Here is a 21,316-nt window from a genome sequence, read left to right as displayed (position 1 = left end):
AGATGCATAAAGTTGAAGTCGGAAGTTTACATACACCTTAGCCAAATACATTTAAACTCAGTTTTTCACAATTCCTGACACTTAATCCTAGTAAAAATTCCCTGCCTTAGGTCAGTTAGGATCACCAGTTTATTTTAAGAATGTGAAATGTCAGAATAATAGAAGAGAGAATGATTAATTTCAGCTTTTATTTCTTTCATCACACTCCCAGTGGGTCAGAAGTTTACATACACTCAACTAGTTTTTGGTAGCATTGTCTTTAAATTGTTTAACTTGGGTCAAACGTTTCGGGTAGCCTTCAACACGCTTCCCACAATAAGTTGGGTGAATTTTGGCCCATTCCTCCTGACAGAGCTGGTGTAACTGAATCAGGTATGTAGGCCTCCTTGCTCGCACACGCTTTTTCAGTTCTGCCCACAAATTTTCTATAGGATTGAGGTCAGGGCTTTGTGATGGCCACTCCAATACCTTGACATTGTTGTCCTTAAGCCATTTTACGACAACTTTAGATGTATGCTTAAGGTCATTGTCCATTTGGAAGACCCATTTGCGACCAAGCTTTAACTTCCTGACTGATGTCTTGAGATGTTGCTTCAATATATCAACATAATTTTCCTACCTCATGATGCCATCTATTTTGTGAAGTGCACCAGTCCCTCCTGCAGCAAAGCACCCCCACAACATGATGCTGTCACCCCCGTGCTTCACTGTTGGGATTGTGTTCTTTGGCTTGCAAGCCTCCCCCTTTCTCCTCCAAACATAAAGATGGTCATTATGGCCAAACAGTTCTATTTTTGTTTCATCAGACCAGAGGACATTTCTCAAAAAAAAGTATGATCTTTGTCCCCATGTGCAGTTTAAAACCGTAGTCTGGCTTTTTATGGCAGTTCTGGAGCAGCGGCTTCTTCCTTGCTGAGCGGCCTTTCAGGTTATGTCGCTATAGGACTCGTTTTATTGTGGATATAGATACTTTTGTACCTGTTTCCACCAGCATCTTCACAAGGTCCTTTGCTGTTGTTCTGGGATTGATTTGCACTTTTCGCACCAAAATACGTTAATCTCTAGGAGACAGAACGCATCTCCTCCCTGAGCGGTATGACGGCTGCGTTGTCCCATAGTGTTTATACTTGCGTACTATTGTTTGTACAGATGAACGTGGTACCTTCAGACGTTTGGAAATTGCTCCCAAGGCTGAACCAGACTTGTGGAGGCCTACATTTTTTTTATTAGGTCCTGGCTGATTTATTTTGTTTTCCCCATGATGTCAAGCAAAGAGGCACTGAGTTTGAAGGTAGGCCTTGTTGACATTAACAGGTACACCTCCAATTGACTCAAATGATGCCAATTAGCCTATCAGAAGCTTCTAAAGCCATGACATCATTTTCTGGAATTTTCCAAGCTGTTTAAAGGCGCAGTCAACTTAGTGTATGTAAACTTCTGACCCACTGGAATTGTGTTACAGTGAATGATAAATGAAATAATCTGCCTGTAAACAATTGTTTGAAGAATTACTTGTGTCAAAGTAGGTGTCCTAACCGACTTGCCAAAACTTTAGTTTGTTGACAAGAAACTTGTGGAGTGGTTGAAAAACAAGTTTTAATGACTCCAACCTAAGTGTATGTAAACTTCCGACTTCAACTGTATCTGTATTCCCAGTCATGTAAAATCCACAGATTAGGGCCTAATGAATTCATTTCAATTGACTGATTTCCTTAGATGAACTATAACTCAGTAAAATCTTTGAAATGTTGCATGTTGCATTTATATTTTTGTTCAGTTTATAACATATCCATTAAACACCACTCATCAGATTTCCAAAACTTCCAAGCACTCTCCAGATTTGGGAAATGATTATGAAATCACTTATTTATCAAGGCACAAGGCGAGACCCAGATGCAGACACAGGAGGAAAATGGTTGGAGTCTTACAATGTTTAATAATCCAAAGGGGTAGGCAAGAGAATTGTCGTGGCAAAAATTTCAAAATCAGATCAGAGTCCAGGAGGTACAGAGTGACAGACAGGCTCGTGGTCAAGGCAGGCAGAATGGTCAGGCAGGCAGGTAGAGTCCAGAAAGAGGTAAGGGTCAAAACCGGGAGGACAAGAAAAAGGAGAATAGCAAAAGGAGTACGCTTGTCGACTTGACTAAACATACAAGACGAACTGGCACAGAGAGACAGGAAACACAGGGATAAATACACTGGGGAAAATAAGCCACACCTGGAGGGGGTGGGGACAATCACAGCAACAGGTGAAACAGATCAGGGCGTGACACTTATTAGTGTTTTGGCAATACAGTACGTAGGTCACCTTCATCAGAATGTGAGTGTCGCACTATTTGTAGCTGTAGTGCATGAAGAGAGATAAAGAGAGACTGATATCCATATGAAAAGAGAGTGACTCATGTCCAACCAATGGATAGTGTTCGAGAGGACATTATGGGCAGGAATGTTTAAGAAGAGAGACTTGAGGGGCGGATCATAACCCTTCAATACAATGACTATGTCATTAATTCATCAAACCTGGCCGATCTTGTTATGTGGCTGACAAGGGTCAGGATTTGATTTGAGGGGGCAGTATGATATCATATAGGAAAGGAAATGAGCCTGCCCGTCATAACGTATCAGAGACATCCAGAGAGGTGGCAGGCTGAGGCTGCAGTCTAATATAAGGGGCCATCTGGTAGACATTGCATGTACTTCTCACTTCCTCCCAGATGAGACACAATGTCTATTTATCTGAATCACCTAGGCATGATCCCGCTTTCCTTCGCAACAACTCTTAAACCGTGGGTTTTCATAATGAAATGTCCTCGTTTGCTGGGGTTGACACACTGTTAGAAGCTGGCTGATAGTGTGAGAGGTGTCCTTTTAGTAACTGCACATCTTTTTTGATAACCTGCTGGCTCTGAGGCCATAGCTCGCATGATTCACGCCCAAGGAAGCAAAAAAAAAAATGACACAATGAATTATGCCCTTAATTCATAACGGCAGTTATAGCTGTCCAATTAAGAGCCGCCGTCTCTGACCCGAGCCCTTCCTTTCCACTCGCTATCTTTTTACATTGTTAATTTCCACGGTCCCTCACTAAATCAGTAGAGTGCCACAAAGCCATTAATCAGCTGTGGGCACCATGCGAGGAGCCCTAGAATCAATCATATCGCTGTAGTGAGGCAGCCTCTTCCTCTGCCCCAGTAAATCCAGGTCCTGATTGTGCTACTTGTGACGCAGCGTCGAAGTCACAATATATTTTCTCACAGCCCAGAAGTGACAGGAGATATCTAACTCAGATACATTCTGATGTACATGCTGCACAGTAGGCCTATATTAGTACATGAACAGTAGGCCTATATTAGTACATGAACAGTAGGCCTATATTAGTACATGCACAGTAGGCCTATATTAGTACATGAACAGTAGGCCTATATTAGTACATGAACAGTAGGCCTATATTAGTACATGAACAGTAGGCCTATATTAGTACATGAACAGTAGGCCTATATTAGTACATGCTCACGCACATACACACGTGGACGCACGCACACACACACACACACAGGAAAGAAGACACAAAAGGTGGACTGCATATAGTACAATGTACTGTGTAGATACAATGTATATTTTTTATTTATTATAAGCTAAACGTATCAAAGCAGTGCATTGTGCTCTTTCAGCAAAAACATATCTCACTTCCAGCCTCAAAAAGCTTTGAATCAATCATCTGGTCATATCAAACTAATGACATTTTGACTGGAGCGGTTCAACTCCCGAGGGCCCTCAAGAACAAGCTGAATCTTGTTTGACATTTCCCCTAAGACCCTTATCAAAACACCCATACGAACTCGGTCACTGCTTGAGAGGCCAGCCACTCTTGAATTCAATTATTGCCACTTGACATAAAGACAAAACACAATTTAATGGCCCAGTGGCGGAGAGACGTTTTTCTTTGATCCCCAGTCTATAAAGCAGTGTGAGGAAATCACATCAAAGCTGATGAACAAGTGATGACTTTAGTCCATTAAGCCAAATGTCAGGCGACGTGTAACCTTTGGCCCTTCAACCTAATGGTGGACAATGAGTTTAAACAACATGTTTAGAAAGAGACAGCGCGAGAGAGAGAGCGGAGAGAGAGAGAGAGAGAGAGAGAGAGAGAGAGAGAGAGAGAGAGAGAGAGAGACAGAGAGAGAGAGGAAAACAGAAAGCGAGATGTACAGATTAATGCATGAGAAAGAGCTGTCTCTGCCCCTATATATCAGGGGCAATCGTTCCCATGTGCCCAGTCTTCCCTTCTCTCATCCATCAAGGGAAAGATAATCACAGCTGGAAACAACGTAATTCAAAGAGCTCTGCTTGCCTTCGCTATGAAAAGGCTCTTGACTCAGCAGAAAGGAATTGGAAATGTCAAGTGAAAAGCCAGTCAGTCTTGTAATACAGGCAACAGATGCTCAACAAATAGCAATCCCAGAGAGACTCCTTCTATTCGCTCCCTCTCTTCCAGTCCCTTATGCTTGCCTATGGAGAGAAAACAACCAAAGTACAAAAACGTGATCATCTACAATGGATCACATGCTGTGGCATAGGTCTTTACAAACATTACATCCAGTGTATCCTTAGTAGCCCTCAAGCCTTAGGCTAAGATCATGAAATGTGACGGCCTACATTGTGATACTCAGCCAAACAAGGAACAAATAGACACTTTTGTAGAAATCCAAGACCTACATCACTAACTAACAAGGAAGGGCCTCCTATGCCTTTAACGTGATGCTCCAGAACTTTTGTATAATTTCAGCCAGTAGTATTGAAAGTAGTGCTCATGAGCCAAAACCCCTTTTTTAGTGTACTACAGTACGTCATCCAGTTCTTACGATATGTAAAGTCCTGTAAAAAAAATACTAATACAAATCATACGCTATTTTATGAATTTATTGTGCTTAATATCACGTACTGTATCTTTAATCTTACATTCTATTTTGGCTATTTCTGGAACATGGTTGCCCGATTTACAACTTTTCTCCTCCCTCTCTCAAGCACTCAGTGGGTAAGACCGCCTGGCTGTGAGCGGTGGCGTCACTAAATATTAAGTGTGCTCTCTATGAGTGCCTGTGGGAGACCAGTAATTAAATGCAGTCCCAGTGCGGGCACTCAATGGCAGGCACAGTGGGCCTGAGCAAAGACTGTCAGGGCCAAGCCTCGCACCCGGCTCCAGTCCTCCTTATGCCTGACTATGAACTGCTCACTGACACTAGCACCTTGGACTACCAGCACCACACTCACAGAACATGAAGACGCACTAACCTAGGGAGGAGAACAACGCGCTCAGCATGCCATGGAAACTTGGAAAGATGGAAACCCCAAGAGTGATGGTTGTTTGTGTGAGCTTTTGAGATTTCTCATTTGAGGAGCCTAAGGCTATGCTATGGCTATTTGTAGGCTTTAGGCTATATCTGGGTATGGCACAGTTTGGGTGAGCTGCTTATCCTGGAATGTTCACATTTACGCAAGAGGCTTAGACAGTCAGGCTTCAACAACCGTTGGCAAACATAAATATTAATGAGAGAAGAATACGGTGTCATAGCGTAGCGTGATCATCTGCAAAGGTCTCTGTCGCCTCATGCGACTGTTGCATGTTCAAAGCTGCGTTTGCTTTGGGAGCACCCTGAGATTTTTGTGCGCCTCACTAACTCTACACGCACGTCATCATCGATCACCTTTTGTGACATTAGCACTTTTAATATTCGCAGTTTTGTCCATAGAATTCATTTTATTTGTACGTTTTTTTTCTGAGGGGGAAAAAAATCCTGCGCTTTCACTAGGGAATATTATGAGCTCGAGCTACAATGGTGTCCATGGCAACGCACAGCTCAATCCATCAAGTGCTAACAATGGCATAATACACTGATGCCAAATTCAAATTGGCGGATGGCTTTAGGACCATGCAGAGCATGGCCCGGAGAGCAACTGCTAGCCTGCAGCCTTTTCTCTCACTTTTTAAAGGTAGAGACAATGCCAGTTTGCTTTGCTGGTCAGCCATTTAGGCAGTGCACTGATTGCTTTGATTTTGATGTTGGCATTTGAACTCGGCCTTGTAAGCTTTGTTGTATTCTAATAACCATGGGTTAATTGAATTGGGAATTGGGAGGTGGGGGAGCCCTCCTTTTTTGTGACCTTTCGAAACCAAAAGCTATTTTATTGCTATTAAAGTATAGGTTGATATTTTAATTAATTTGCCCAGTAGGCTAATGTAATTTGGTTTTATGTATTGATATGAAAGTTTGCACAACTGAACAAATAACTATGTAGACTGTTTCCCCAAAATACGTGTCCTGTTTTTGGCTTCAAAGACAATAATAATAGTAGGCTAATGGCACCGGAGGGAATGGTGGCCGTTTTACGGGCTCCTGAACAATTGTGCTATTTTGTGTCTTTTTTTGCACTGATCTTAACTTTTTTTGTTCATAATTTTCCCCCCATCGTTTTCTATAACAGAAAAGAGATTCTGGACATCAGTACAGCTATCACTCACCTCCATTTGGAGAAAGAAAATAATTATCGCAGACCAGGCAAAAATCCCGACACTCGAAGAAGGATGAGACGACGCTATAGAGGCCGGCATGCGGGATACCTGACGAGACTACGTCGGAGACTGGGACAATTGTCTCTGCCCTCCATTCTATGTGTGAACGTGCAATCAATGGAGAATAAACTGTATGAGCTCCGTTCAAGACTATCCTATCAATGTGATCTGAAGAACTGTAATATCCTATGTTTCTAAGGCTTAACAAAGACATGGTAAATATAAATCTAGCTGGTTTTTCTATACATCAGCAGGACAGAAGCTCACAGGAGGAGGTGTGTGTCTCTTTGTTAACAACAGCTGGTGCCCAATCTCTAATATTAAGGAAGTCTCAAAGTTTTGCTTGCTTGAGTTAGAATAACTCATGATAAGCTGTAGACTACAGTATGTACCAATAGAGTTTTCATATATATTTTTCGTAGCTGTCTATTTACCACCACAAACTGATACTGGCACTAAGACCACACTCAACGAGGGCCATAAGCAAACAAGAAAATGTTCACCCAGAGGCGGCGCTCCTAGTGGTCGGTGACTTTAATGCAGGAAAACTGAAATCCGTTTTACCTCATTTCTACTAGCATGTCACCTGTGCAACTAAAAACAATAGATCACCTTTACTCCACACACAGAAACCCATACAATGCTCTACCTCACACTCCATTTGGCAAATCTGACCATAACCCTATCCTCCTTATTCCTGCTTACAACCAAAAACTCAAACAGGAGGTACCAGTGACGCTCTCAATACAGAAGTGGTCCGATGGAGCAGATGCTAAGCTACAGGACTGTTTCGCTATCACAGACTGGAATATTCCGGGATTCATACGATGGCATTGAGGAGTTTACCACACCAGTCACTGGCTTCATTAATAAGTGCATTTACGACGTTGTCCGCACAGTGACCATACGTACATATCCCAACCAGAAGCCATGGATCACAGGCAACATCCGCACTGAGCTAAAAGCTAGAGCTGCCGCTTTCGATGATCGGGACACTGGACCCTTATAGGAAACCCCGATACGAGAGACCTGGCAGTGTGGTGCCAGAAAAGCAACCTCTCCCTCATTGTCAACAAGGCAAAGGAGCTGATTGTGGACTACAGGAACCGGAGGGCCGAGCACGCCCCCATCCATATCGACAGGGCTGTTGTGGAACAGGTCGAGAGCTTCAAGTTCCTCTGTGTCCACATCACTATCTTGGTCCAAACACATCAACACAGTCGTGAAGAGGGCACGACAATGACTCTTCCTCCTCAGAAGGCTGAAATGATTCGGCATGGGCCCTCAGATCCTCAAAAGGTTATACAGCTGCACTATTGAGAGCGTCTTGACTGGCTGCGTCATCGCTTGGTATGGCAACTGTTTAGCATCCGACCGCAAGGTGCTACAGAGGGTAGTGCATACGGCCCAGTACATCAATGGGGCCGAGCTCCCTGTCATCCAGGACCTCTATACCAGGAGTCAGAGGAAGGCCCTAAAAATGTATTCCAAGTCATAGACTGTTCTCTCTGCTACCGCACGGCAAGTGGTACCGATGCACCAAGTCTGGAAGCAACAGGACCCGGAACAGCTTCTACCCCTGAGCTATAAGACTGCTAAATAGTTGGTTAAATAGTTAACCAATAGATACCTGGAATATATGCATTGACCCTTTTTTCATTATCCTCTTTTGACTCATCACATACGCAACTGTTACTGTTTATTATCTATCATGTTGCCTAGTCACTTTATTCCTACCTATACATTGCATTCGGAAAGTATTCGGACCCTCTGACTTTTTCAAAATTTTGCTACATTACAGCCTTATTCTAAAATGGATAAAATAATTTTTTCTCATCAATTTACACACCCCATAATGACAAAGCAAAAACAGAAATGTTAGCAAATGTATTAAATATAAAAAACAGAAATATCTTATTTACATAAGTGTTCAGAACCTTTACTTATGAAACTCAAAATTTAGCTCAGGTGCATCCTGTTTCCATTGATCATCCTTAAGATGTTTCTACAACTTCATTGGAGTCCACCTGTGGTAAATTCAAATGATTGGACATGGTTTGGAAAGGAACACACCTGTCTATATAAGGTCTCACAGTTGTCAGTGCATGTCAGAGCAAAAACCATGCCATGAGGTTGAAGGAATTGTCCATAGAGCTCAGAGACAGGATTGTGTTGAGACACAGATCTGGGGAAGGGTACCAAAAAATGTCTGCAGCATTGAATGTCCCCAAGAACACAGTGGCCCCCATCATTCTAAAATGGAAGAAGTTCGGAACCACCAAGATTCTTCCTAGAGCTGGCCGACCGGCCAAACTGAGCAATCAGGGGAGAAGGGCCTCTGACAGAGCTCCAGAGTTTCTCTTTGGAAATGGGAAATCCTTCCAGAAGGACAACCATCGCTGCAGCACTCCACCAAACAGGCCTTTATGGTAGAGTGGCCAGACGGAAGCCACTCCTCAGTAAAAGGCACACGACAGCCGGCTTGGAATTTGCCAAAAGGCACCTAAAGGACTCTCAGACCATGAGAAACAAGATTATCTGGTCGGATGAAACCAAGATTGAACTATTTTTTTGCAAACATTTATGAAAACCTGTTTTTGATTTGTCATTATGCGGTATTGTGTGTAGATTGATGAGGGGGGGAAACTATTTAATCAATTTTAGAATAAGGCTGTAACATAACAAAATCTGGAAAAAGTCAAGGGGTCTGAATACTTTCCGAATGCACTGAGTGTACAGTACCAATCAAAAGTTTGGACACATCTACTCATTCATGGGTTTTTCTTTATTTTGACAGTTTTCTACATTGTAGAATAATAGTGAATACATCAAACTATAAAATAACACATATGGAAGTATGTGTAGTAACCAAAAATGTAGTAACCAAAAATGACCTGGCCTCCACAATCACCCGACCTCAACGCAATTGAGATGGTTTGTGATAAGTTGGACCACAGAGTGAAGGAAAAGCAGCCAACAAGTGCTCAGCATATGTGGGAACTCCTTTAAGACTGTTGGAAAAGCATTCCAGGTGAAGCTGGTTGAGAGAATACCAAGAGTGTGCAAAGCTGTCATCAAGGTAAAGCGTGGCTACTTTGAAGAATCTCAAATATTAAATATATTTTGATTTGTTTAACACTTTTGTGGTTACAACATGATTCTATATGTCTTATGTCATAGTTCTGATGTCTTCACTATTATTCTACAATGTAGAAAATAGTCAAAATAGAGAAAAACCCATGACTGAGTTGGTGTGTCCAAACTTTTGACTCGTAATGTACATATCTACTTTAATTACCTCGTACCCCTGCACATCGCCTCGGTACTGGTACTCCGTGTATATAGCCAAGTTATCGTTACTCATTGTATATTTATTCCTTGTGTTATTATTTTTATATATATTCCTTGTGTTATTATTTTATAATCTTTTCTACTATTTCTCTTTTTTTTCATTGTTGTTTGTAAAGCATGTGACAAATACACATTTGATTTGATTTTATATGCATTGTCATGCAGTGATAGAATGATAATTGAGATCATGGAAATCATTAATGATTACTTAGTTTGGCTAACTTTTTTTAACTTCTTGCTGTAGGTCTACTTCATCATCATCTTCTGTATGCATCCCTAATCCCTTCCTGTAGCCTACCTGTCTCTGGCATAATGCATTTCCATCTCTCACTCTATCAGTCTTGCTTGTCCATCTTCCTGACTTAAAATGCAATATTCTAACAGATCAATCTTGCTGGCAAAATGTAATTAAATATTGATAAGTTATTTAGCTATAATGTAGATGTTTTATATAATGAGCACCCAGATACTGCAACTGCTGCATAGGCAAAACAATAATGTAAAACAGTGACAAGCTGGCCCGGGATAAATTTGCCCCTCATTGGCTACTATGTTCCAATATCAATGTTCTCAGAGCTACCAAGGTGACATGTAAAGGGCCTTAGCTCCCTTTAAAAGGGCATGTGTAGATTTTCCATTTTTATTTTGTGATTTTCTTCATCTTTGGTCAAGTTTGTTTGTCTTCATGTGTCCTTGTTGATTGTATGCCTAAGTAAGTCCTTTGCTATAGGCCAATGCCTTTTATTCAATGCATGTGTACTGGGGCGTAGGAGCAACTCTGACATTGAGGGGGACACATTTTGCATTTTTATTTTATAGCAAGATTTAAATGCTTATTAACCTGCTATCATTTCATCAGAGGTCATATATGATCATTCAGAATTATTTATTTATTCAGTAAAATTTTGTGGTGGAGCCCCTCCCACCTTGCGAGCAAGACAGTGACACTATATCCACAGAGGAAGTGATCAAAAAGCAAATGTATAACCCGTGCCTGGCTTGTCATGCAAAATGTTAAGGTGGTCTTAGAATAGGTAGGGCGCTTGGGTCTAGAAAAGATTGGAGGGATTAAACTAGAAAAAGAGTGGGAATGTACAGTAACATCCTCTGCCACCAACGTAAAAAAAACAACAATAAAGAGCCCTCAGAAAAAAGGATTTTGAACATGCCCAAACCAAGGTGCATTTAGTGGCAGCAAGCCTTGTAGACAAGGCTAAAGAGGACACCCAGGTTATAGTTCACCCTCAAAATATATTTTTTTATATTTTCATATGTGTGTTCTTTTGTAGCCTACATTGATTTATTTTATTTGAAGTTATATTCCAATATTGTGATATTTGTTCTACTGCCTAACTGAAGTCTTAACACATCATTAGCATACTGGTTTTTGTCTGGAATTTTAGATGACTGACATGCCCAAAGTAAACTGCCTGTTATGCATATAGTTGGTAGCATTGGATAGAAAACACTCTGAAGTTTCTAAAACTGTTAAAATAATGTCTGTGAGTATAACAGAACTGATATGGCAGGCAAAAACCCGAGGAAAATACATCCAGAATATTTTTTGGGGCGGTCACAGGCCGTTTCAGTGCTTGCCTATGGGAAATACAAATAGATAGGACCCAGATTGCAGTTCCTATGGCTTTCACTAGATGTCAACAGTCTTTAGAAAGGCTTTCAGACTTGTTTTTTGAAAAATGAACAAGTAGTTGGAAGAACTACAAGGTGTCTCTCATTAGAAAAGTTGTCTTGTTGGCACGTGAATGAGGTGCGCGCTCTTCATTACTTATCTTCCCCATTGAACATACTATTCTTCGTCTTAAATATTATCATTTTTTTAATTAATCCCCATTAATTAGAAACATCGTTTGACTTGTTTGGAGGAACTTTACTGGTAACTTTTTGGATTAGTTTGTATGCATGTTGAAAGAGTGGATTACTAAGATCATTGGCGCCAACTAAACTGACTTTTTTGGATATAAAGAAGGACTTTATCGAACAAAATGACCATTCATTGTGTAGCTGGGACCCTTGGGATTGCAAACAGAGGAAGATCTTCAAAGGTAAGGGATTTATTTAATCACTATTTGTAATTTTGTGACGTCTGTACTGGTTGAAAAAGTATTTTGGTGTGGGGCGCTGTCCTCAGATAATCGCATGGTATGCTTTCGGGGTAAAGCCTTTTTGAAATCTGACAACGCGGTTGGATTAACAAGAAGTTAAGCTTTTAAATGATGTATGACACTTGTATTTGTATGAATATTTAATATTACGATTTTTGTATTTTGAACTTCGCGCTCTGCAATTTCACCGGATGTTATCGTAGGTGTCCCGCTAGCGGTTCCTGCGCCAAAAGAGGTTAAAAATCATATGAAATTCAGGTCTGTGCATACAGTGGGTCTTCTGCCGTGACATCTAAAAATGATGCTGTACATTGATATCTTGAAAATTAGGCTATAAGAAATTCTGACTTGTGGGCTATGCGTATAGCTTCCGTCCCTCTCCTCGCCCCAACCTGGACTTGAACCAGGGACCCTCTGCACACATCTACAACTGACACCCACGAAGCATCGTTACCCACCGCGGCCCTTGCAGAGCAAGGAGAACAACTACTTCAGGTCTCAGAGCGAGTGACGTCACCCGATTGAAACGCTATTAGCGCGCACCACCGCTAACTAACTAGTCATTTCACATCGGTTACACTCACCCCCCTTTTGACCTCCTCCTTTTCCGCAGCAACCAGTGATCCGGGTCAACAGCATCAATGTAACAGTATAGCTTCCGTCCCTCTCCTCGCCCCAACCTGGGCTTGAACCAGGGACCCTCTGCACACATCAACAACTGACACCCACGAAGCATCGTTACCCATCGCGCCACAAAAGCCACGGCCCTTGCAGAGCAAGGGGAACAACTACTTCAGGTCTCAGAGCGAGTGACGTCACCCGATTGAAACGCTATTAGCGCACACCACCGCTAACTCACTAGCCATTTCACATCGGTTACACGTATGGTGGGTGTTCTGCAGTGATGTCTAAAATGCTTCTAATTAATCAGCACCTTGGAGAGCGCTGTCCATTTCACCACCATAGATAGAAGGCTACTTGGCAGTTCACTCTGTCTGCTGCGCTGCTACATTGAGTTTGTCACTTTTTTTCACAGAGTGAGCGCGAAAGGGGTGGGGGGGGGGAGTTATCCGGGGGGCTTTGAGGTACCGGAAGCTCCTGATTTACAAATTAATCACTGGGGGGAACCTCCAGTCCCCCCGGCTCCTAAGCCACTGCATGCGTATGATTTATCTGGCATAGTTTGCATTCATGGTCAGCTGTTTAATGCACTGGTTACTTTCACATTGAAGTCGGCATTTGAAGTCGACCTTGTTGTGACTAGATAGCATGTGTTATCTATTTCATGTTGCACTGTATGCGTTGTTCCACAAGTAAAGGAGTCAATTTATGCTTGAGTAGTGGTGGACATTGTACACACCATTCCACATACAGTACCTTTAAACCTAATATAGTGGAGATAATTATTGGCTGGGGTGATTTTTTATTTGTTTTGCTGTTGTTTAAATAGCAATTTTTTGGGGGTGTAGAAATGCAGTAAATGAGCTTCAACTTAAAAAAAATATCCTTGGTTTTGAGTTAAGTCAACATACTCCATTCCACAAAATCATATCATCCATTTAAAATGCATGCTATCTGTCCTGCTAGCCTACATGTGAAGGCATAGGATATAGGCTTGGGAGAAGCAACCGTAACTTTCATTTAGGCTAGGCTACATGTTTCCTTAGAAAACAGTGCCCGACAAAGCAATATGACAGCCTGATAAGTCGACCCATGATATTCTAATAACAGCCTATCCAAGACAAACAGCATTCAGGCTACAATACCAGGCCTGCTTGTAGCCTATGCTTATGCATAGCACTTTAAACTGGGGATAGTCAAGAGGTTTTATGATTTAAAACATGTATTGCTGACGTAGGAAGTAAGTGTAAAGATGAGAGTAAGAGCCTTCGCTTTTTCGCTGTCCTAGGTCCTGAAACTGTTCCCACGATTTCAGTGGGCTATTGGAGAAGTGCTGTAAATTCACGTGTGCGGTTTTGTCCATTTGCTAAATGTGTCAGGCAACTGCAATACTAAGTGAGAAGTAGAAAATGCATATCAACACCAATTCATTAGGCCTCCCTATTATGAAGCTGCCAGGTGCAACATGTGAGACGGTCTTAAGTGATTTAGGCTATAGGCTACTCTAATGGTAGCCTGCTAAAATATACGTTTCTGAAAGTTGATGGACCAAAACAGCTTTATTATTGTAAGTAAAATCTAAAGTGACAATTTAGCCTACATGTTATAGGCCCTAGCAGCCTAGTTAAATTATCCTCCGCTGAACCAGTATCAGTGCGTTAGAGACCTGTCTAACGCCCAGAAAGTTCAGATTCAAACTCCCAGTCACCATATCAGCAAGCATTATAATGTCCAAATAGGTTTGGGGATCAGCAAATATGGAGTTTCTCTGAGAAACTATATTAATTTACCCCTACTACGGCCGGGATGTACTTCCAAAAAAAGGTCTAAATAAAAATGTACAAGCAACCTAAAAAAAGCATATTTGGCACTCATTACTGCCACAAACTGGTTGGAAGTCTACAACAGCTCAATAAGCGACATTGGAGGTGCCGAAGAGCCATTTTTTCAGGTTACGTGTACATTTCTATTTATAGCATACCTTTTTTGGAAGTAGCCTACGGTAGTAAATATAATTGTTCAGCGAAACTCCATAGCCTATTTGGTGATCAACGTAGTTTAACATTATAGGCCCTAACGCTTGCAGAGCTGGTGGATGGGAGTATGAATCTGGTTCAATCCTCTGCGCCTGCTTTCTGGGTTAAGCCACGTTACAAGTAGGACGACCTGCAGGCTACCTAGGTGGCCTAGGTAAGCCACTCAACTCAATGTTAGCCCATCTCGGAAACATCAGCCCATTTATGTAGCCTATGTTGTCAATCACTATAGATGTTACGGGTATGCTAGATTTTTTCCAGGTGTAACGAATGCACCTGAGTAAGTTAGTTAGGAAATCACTGCGGGCTAGTGGAAATGTTTTGGTAAACTGCGCCGTCGCAGAAAGGCAACAGACTGGAGCTTAGCCTATAGCCTAAAAAATAGACTTTTCTCAGGATATGATAGCCGAGACTAAGCAACAGGCTTTGCTCACAATACTCGTTTCACTCACCCGGCTTCTTTCCTACGAAGATAACTTGTGTGTCAGAATTGTTCCCCTTTTCGTCCCCAAAACAGACCCTATCGTTTTTTTTCTTCAGCTCGGTGTGCGAGCGCTCTACCTTTCGCTTTGTCCTGCCATCGAACCGATCCCCTTTCAGCGAGAAAGCTGCGCGCACAATCCATGGTTTTGAATGTGAGATATCCACGTCTCCACGTCGCCATGGAGATGGAGGGAGCTCTTTATCCAGAATAGAATAGGTATCGCTTTTTTACCGACAATGCTTCACCGAGCCGGCCCCTTCAGCATTTTCTTTGGCCCCAAAATGCTCTATTGTCTTGATCACAAATGTTATGAGAAATGATTCTACCGATGGTCGCTCTGCACTCATGCATGCCACGCAATATAATAATATTATATTCTAGAACATCAAGAACAGTAAGCGCCGTGTTTGTAAGAACCAGACGCAGTTTAATGGAAACTGCAAATATTAACAGTGAAATGTTTTTTATGGTACACTAACATTATTAGAAAGGTTGACAATACAATTAACTCAGAGACTTCAAGGAAGATAACGTGCTTATTAATATGCAGTGGAAAATAGGCCTATGGGCTAAATAGGCTACATAGATGTAGACTATGGGAGTACTTTTTTGACTGATTCTTGACTGATAACATACACACAATTATTCAATTAGCTTACTGTTAATAATGTCTGAGAAATGAGAATGAAAGGATAACAGAGCATGTGGAAACCCTCTGTAGTTTCCACCGTTCCCTATTCACGTGCCTTTAGTTCATGTTATTAACAATCGAGTTGTCTTGATTTCAAATTCAAATTTCAGAAAAAAAGCATTAGGCTACGACTTAAATTCATAGATACCTCGATACTCTCGTGCACTTGGAAAAATTAGGAAAGATTAAACGGGAGCACGATGCAATGTGTTATGTAATCCCCCACTCCCCCCTTGTATTATCCGTCATTTCTCAGTCACCACAAAACCAGTCTAACGTGCAGAAGAAAAATAATACATTTACATAGCCTACCTTGTTAATAGACGCCGCTCTTATTCATTCATTCTGTTTGACAATTACGCCTGGTTCCCGATGGTTGTCGTTTAACACAGGGGTGAGGAATATGAGTTGCTAATTTCACATTTCAGCCTACATCTTGTTGAAACATCCATCTCCTGTCATTCTGTCATGTCCCCTTCTTTTGAGCTCGACCAAGTAGGAAGATAGAGAGAATGGGCGAAAGAGAGTTTGTGTTTCTGAGTGAGCGAGAGTGCAGGCTATTTGTGTGTGAAGCGAGAGAGCGGGAGAGAAAGAAAGAAAGAAAGAAAGAAAGAAAGAAAGAAAGAAAGAAAGAAAGAAAGAAAGAAAGAAAGAAAGAAAGAGGGTGAGGACTTCAAATAGCTGAGATCCAGGTTGTTTTGTATGTATGGACAGAGCTGTCAATGTAATAGTAAGGAAGAGTAGGCTATTGAGGAAATCACAGAGGGTCTGTGGAAATAACCCAACCGGGAGATATAACGCAAGTCAAAGATCAGACAAGGGGACGTCATCAATAAGTCATTCAAATACAGAAGAAACAGATCATTTCACATTAGTATATAGTAGGCTGAATATATGCCATACAACTGAAAACAGTGCCACATACTAGAAATGCATACGCAAGCATTTAAATATTTTTCTGTAGTCTCTATCTCTCTCTCTCACTGCATGTTGGACTGTAAGGTCAGATCAGACAAGTGTCTGCTGAAATCATTATTGCATCTTCACAGACAGGCTACTTTAGTGGTGCTAATATATTGTGTCATCAGAAGATAGCATGTCATTCATTCATTATGTTGTGCACAAATGATCTAAATGGCCTCTGCTTGGCAGAAACAAACTAATCAGCTAAAATAACAAGAGGATCTCTTTTTTACACACTATGTTTATTAAATGAAAGAGCCTTTGTGGCCTGACACCCATAGATTAGGACAATGGCTGTTCCTTAGTTTGGTTCTGAAGGACTGGGGACTGATGACACTAAAGAGCATGTAGGTTCCAAAAGACACAGGAGTCATGGTTAGCTGAGTTTAATACATGACAAAATACACATGGCTATTGCTGTGTATAAAACAAAAGCTCCAAAGAAAATGTCATCCCATGGGTCTTTCCGGTACTGCTACCTGTAACACAACTCTCTCCAAAGTAATTAGCTGTACGCATCACTGTATAGCATACCTGTCAGAGGCACATTTTACCCAGTAAATCTTTTCTATCCAAGACAATGGCAGTAAGACCCAGGGGAACAAGACAATTTATATTTTTGGGTTGGCTTTCGGGCATTACCCAACAACAAAAATAAACAGGATTTATATCGTCAATTTTATGACTTCAACAACCTGCCCCTTGACTTCCGAAGCATAAAAGATTTGACATGTTTGATAAGTGATGGGTCACATTATCTTACATGGCGGGCAGGCTACACGACTACCTCGTCTTAAACTTTACTGTGACACTGCAACATAATGGTTTGTTTTACGGCCATAGTAAAATATTATCTATTGTTGTAACCTTTATATGCTTAACTAGAAGCTTTCTATTTCCCCAGACACAAAAATCCTTTCTCTGTCTATCATTTTCCTGCAATCCCTTTCTCCCACTCTTTCTTTCCAACTCCTCTCCTCCTTTTCTCTCTCTCTCTCTCTTCCCTCTTCATGCACTCCTCTGTCTCTTTCTCTCCATCTCCTCCTCTCTTCCATCTCTTATCCCCCCTCCCTGTTCTCTCTCTATTTCTCTATACTGGGGTACATGCACACAAATCATTCTAATTCATGAAGCTATACAGTTAGTCTCACTCAATCTCCCTCAGGAGCTGGCTGCGTATCACTCTTGGTAAGCAGGGAGACATCAGTCTGTGGTACTTACACTAGCTTGTGACGCACTTGTTTCAAACATGAAAGACGCCCAACTGATATAATGTAAGAAATAATCTCTCTCTCTCTTCCTCTCTCTCTTTCTCTCCCATCCCCCTTGGTGATGTGTCGGGGTGTGTGATCCACATCAGAGAGCGGCTCAGGGACCTACAAAGGAGACAAGAGGACACCTGCAGAGTGACCACACACACACACACACACACACACACACACACACACACACACACACACACACACACACACACACACACACACACACACACACACACACACACACACACACACACACACACACACACACACACACACACACGACAAAAGCAAACATTTACTCACATCAGAGCAAAGCTTGTTATATTAGCCTCATGTTTCAGCCTACCAGAGCAATAATGTCACATACACAAGTGCTTATCCTGTACATCACATGTAAATAAATCAATGTTGCACTTATTGAACCTGATTTACTATGTATTATAACTAGGGTCCTGCTTTTTGGTGTGGAAATGGCGGCACTTTGCTTTTATCTGTATTTCCAGCATTAGTGTCGCTGCAGGTAGAAAAACCTAGGAAGTGTTCTGTAATTGAGACAAGCTGTCTCCAATCAATCAATGTCTGGTTGTGCGTGTGTGTTTGGCGGGGGAATCGCCTGAGCCAGGGGAGGCGTAGCTTTGCGAATCTTAATCAGACAAAACCTATTATTTGGCAGGGAATAATATTAGTGATTCAACACCTCAAGCTGATCATCTCCAATGGACTCAGAAGCTGTGATGCCATTCGAGAGGCCTGTACATGTGAGCGACTTGGTGTAGAGAAGCATGGGGACACACTCTCCCGAATGAGGGGCATAGTGTAGGGACCTTAACCCAACACCTAGTGAGTTTATCAATATGTTCGGACAAGTGCCTGCATTTATGCACCAAAAAGCAGGGCCCTAATTATAACAATATTCTTTGCTAAAAAAAACAGAACATTATATTTTATACTAATACAATTGCTTATAGATAGGGGTCAAAATGAATGGCACCCCTGTTTTCAATACCTTTCAATACATCACCTCAGGATAACAGAACTGAACCTTATTCTAAAATGTATTATGAGATTGGAGAACACATTGGGAGGGATCTTAGACCATTCCTCCATGGAGATTCTTTCCATATCCTTGATATCCTTCATCTGCACTTATGGACTGCCCTATTCAAATCAAACAACAGGTTTTCAATGGGGTTCATGTATGGAGACTGACATGGCCATTGCAAAATGTAGATTTTGTGGTCAAGTAACCATTTCTTTGTGGATTTTCGTGTGTGCTTGGGGTTATTGTCTTGCTGGAAGATCCACTTGCGGCCGAGTTTCAGCCAAAGCAACCATGCTTTTGGCTAAAATGTCTTAGTACTGGGTAAAGTTCAGGATGCCGTTGACCTTAACAAGGGCCCCAGGACCAGTGGAAGCAAAATAACCCATAACATCATATTTCTGGAGTGATGAATCAAGCTTCACCATCTGGCAGTCTGACGGACAAATCTGGGTTTGGCGGATAAGAGGAGGACTCTACCTGCCCCAATGTATAGTGCCAATTGTAAAGTTTGGTGGAGGAGGAATAATGGTCTGGGGCTGTTTTTCATGGTTCGGGATAGGCCCCTTAGTTCTGGTGAAGGGAAATCTTAACGCTGCACCAAATAATGACATTCTAGACAATTCTGTGCTTCCAACTTTGTGGCAACAGTTTGGGGAAAGCCCTTTCCTGTTTCAGCATGACCATGCCCGCATGCACAAAGCGAGGTCCATACAGAAATGGTTTTTCGAGATCAGTGTGGAAGAACTTGACTGGCCTGCACAGAGCCCTGACCTCAACTCCATTTAACACCTTTGGGATGAATTGGAACGCCGACTGTAAGCCTGGCCTAATCGCCAAACATCAGTGCCTGACCTCACTAATGCTCGTGGCTGAATGGAAGCAAGTCCCCGCAGCAATGTTCCAACATCTAATGGAAAGCCTTCCCAGAAGAGTTGAGGATGTTATAGCAGCAAAGGGGGGACCAACTCCATATTAATGCCCATGATTTTGGAATGAGATGTTCGACAAACAGGTGTCCACATACTTTGGGTCATGTAGTGTAGATCAGTAGGAATATCTGTGAAGAAACCAGGCTCTTGAGTGTATAAGGTCACGAAAAATGTCCAACACCCACTAAAATACATTATTATCACACTCTCCGTAGCCGATGTGAGTAAGACCTTTAAACAGGTCAACATCCACAAGGCTGTGGGGCCAGGCGAATTACCAGGATGTATACTTAGAGCATGCGCTGACCAACTGGCAAGTGTCTTCACTGACATTTTCAACCTCTCCCTGACCGAGTCTGTAATACTCTAGAGGCGAAAGAAACGTGCGCCTATTTAGGCGAGGTGCTGGCTAGTGGAGTGGAACACATAAAAATAAAGGTGAGCCGCACACTCTAGGAGCGCAGATGGAAAAATGTATGTCCAACGTTTCGACAGACAAGCTGTCTTCATCAGGGTATTATGAGTCTGTAATACCAACATGTTTCAAGCAGACCACCATAGTCCTTGTGCCCAAAATAGTGAAGGTAACCTGTCTAAATGACCACCGCCCCATAGCACTCACATAGGTAGCCATGAAGTGCTTTGAAAGGCTGGTCATGGCTCACATCAACACCATCATCCCAGAAACCCTAGACCCACTCCAATTCGCATACTGCCCCAACAGATCAACAGATGACGCAATCTCAATCGCACACCACACTGCCCTTTCCCACCTGGACAAAAGGAACACCTATGTGAGAATGCTGTTCATTGACTACAGCTCAGCGTTCAACACCATAGTGCCCACAAAGCTCATCACTAAGCTAAGGACCCTGGGACTAAAAACCTCCCTCTGCAATTGGATCCTGGACTTCCTGACGGGCCGCCCCCAGGTGGTAAGGGTAGGCAACAACACATCTGCCACGCTGATTCTCAACACGTGGGCCCCTCAGGGGTGCCTGCTTAGTCCTCTCCTGTTCACCCACGACTGTATGGCCAAGCACGACTCCAACACCATCATTAAGTTTGCTGACGACACAACAGTGGTAGGCCTGATCACCGACAACTATGAGACAGCCTATAGTGAGGAGGTCAGAGACCTGGCAGTGTATATCCTTCCCACGGGCCGGCAGAATTTAGCAACAGTTTGATTAAGGCTTTGGAGTCAGGGAGAGGCCTGGCCAGTGGGTACGCAGGGCTTAAT

The 21,316-nt window shown here is 42.2% G+C and overlaps 1 protein-coding gene across 1 annotated transcript in view; it reads right to left on the bottom strand.

Annotated features, from left to right (window-relative positions):
- Positions 1-16,474, bottom strand: part of kcnj6 (potassium inwardly rectifying channel subfamily J member 6) — a 100,624-nt gene extending 84,150 nt beyond the window's left edge. Inside the window, exon 1 of the mRNA XM_014197143.2 lies at positions 16,190-16,474. The gene's annotated coding sequence lies outside the window, so the exon portion shown is untranslated. The remainder of the gene's footprint in view (positions 1-16,189) is intronic.
- Positions 16,475-21,316: the final 4,842 nt, after the last annotated feature.

Source organism: Salmo salar, chromosome ssa04 (genome assembly GCF_905237065.1).
Source record: "Salmo salar chromosome ssa04, Ssal_v3.1, whole genome shotgun sequence".
Taxonomy (NCBI): Eukaryota; Metazoa; Chordata; class Actinopteri; order Salmoniformes; family Salmonidae; genus Salmo; species Salmo salar.
This window is presented reverse-complemented; position numbering and strand designations above follow the sequence as displayed.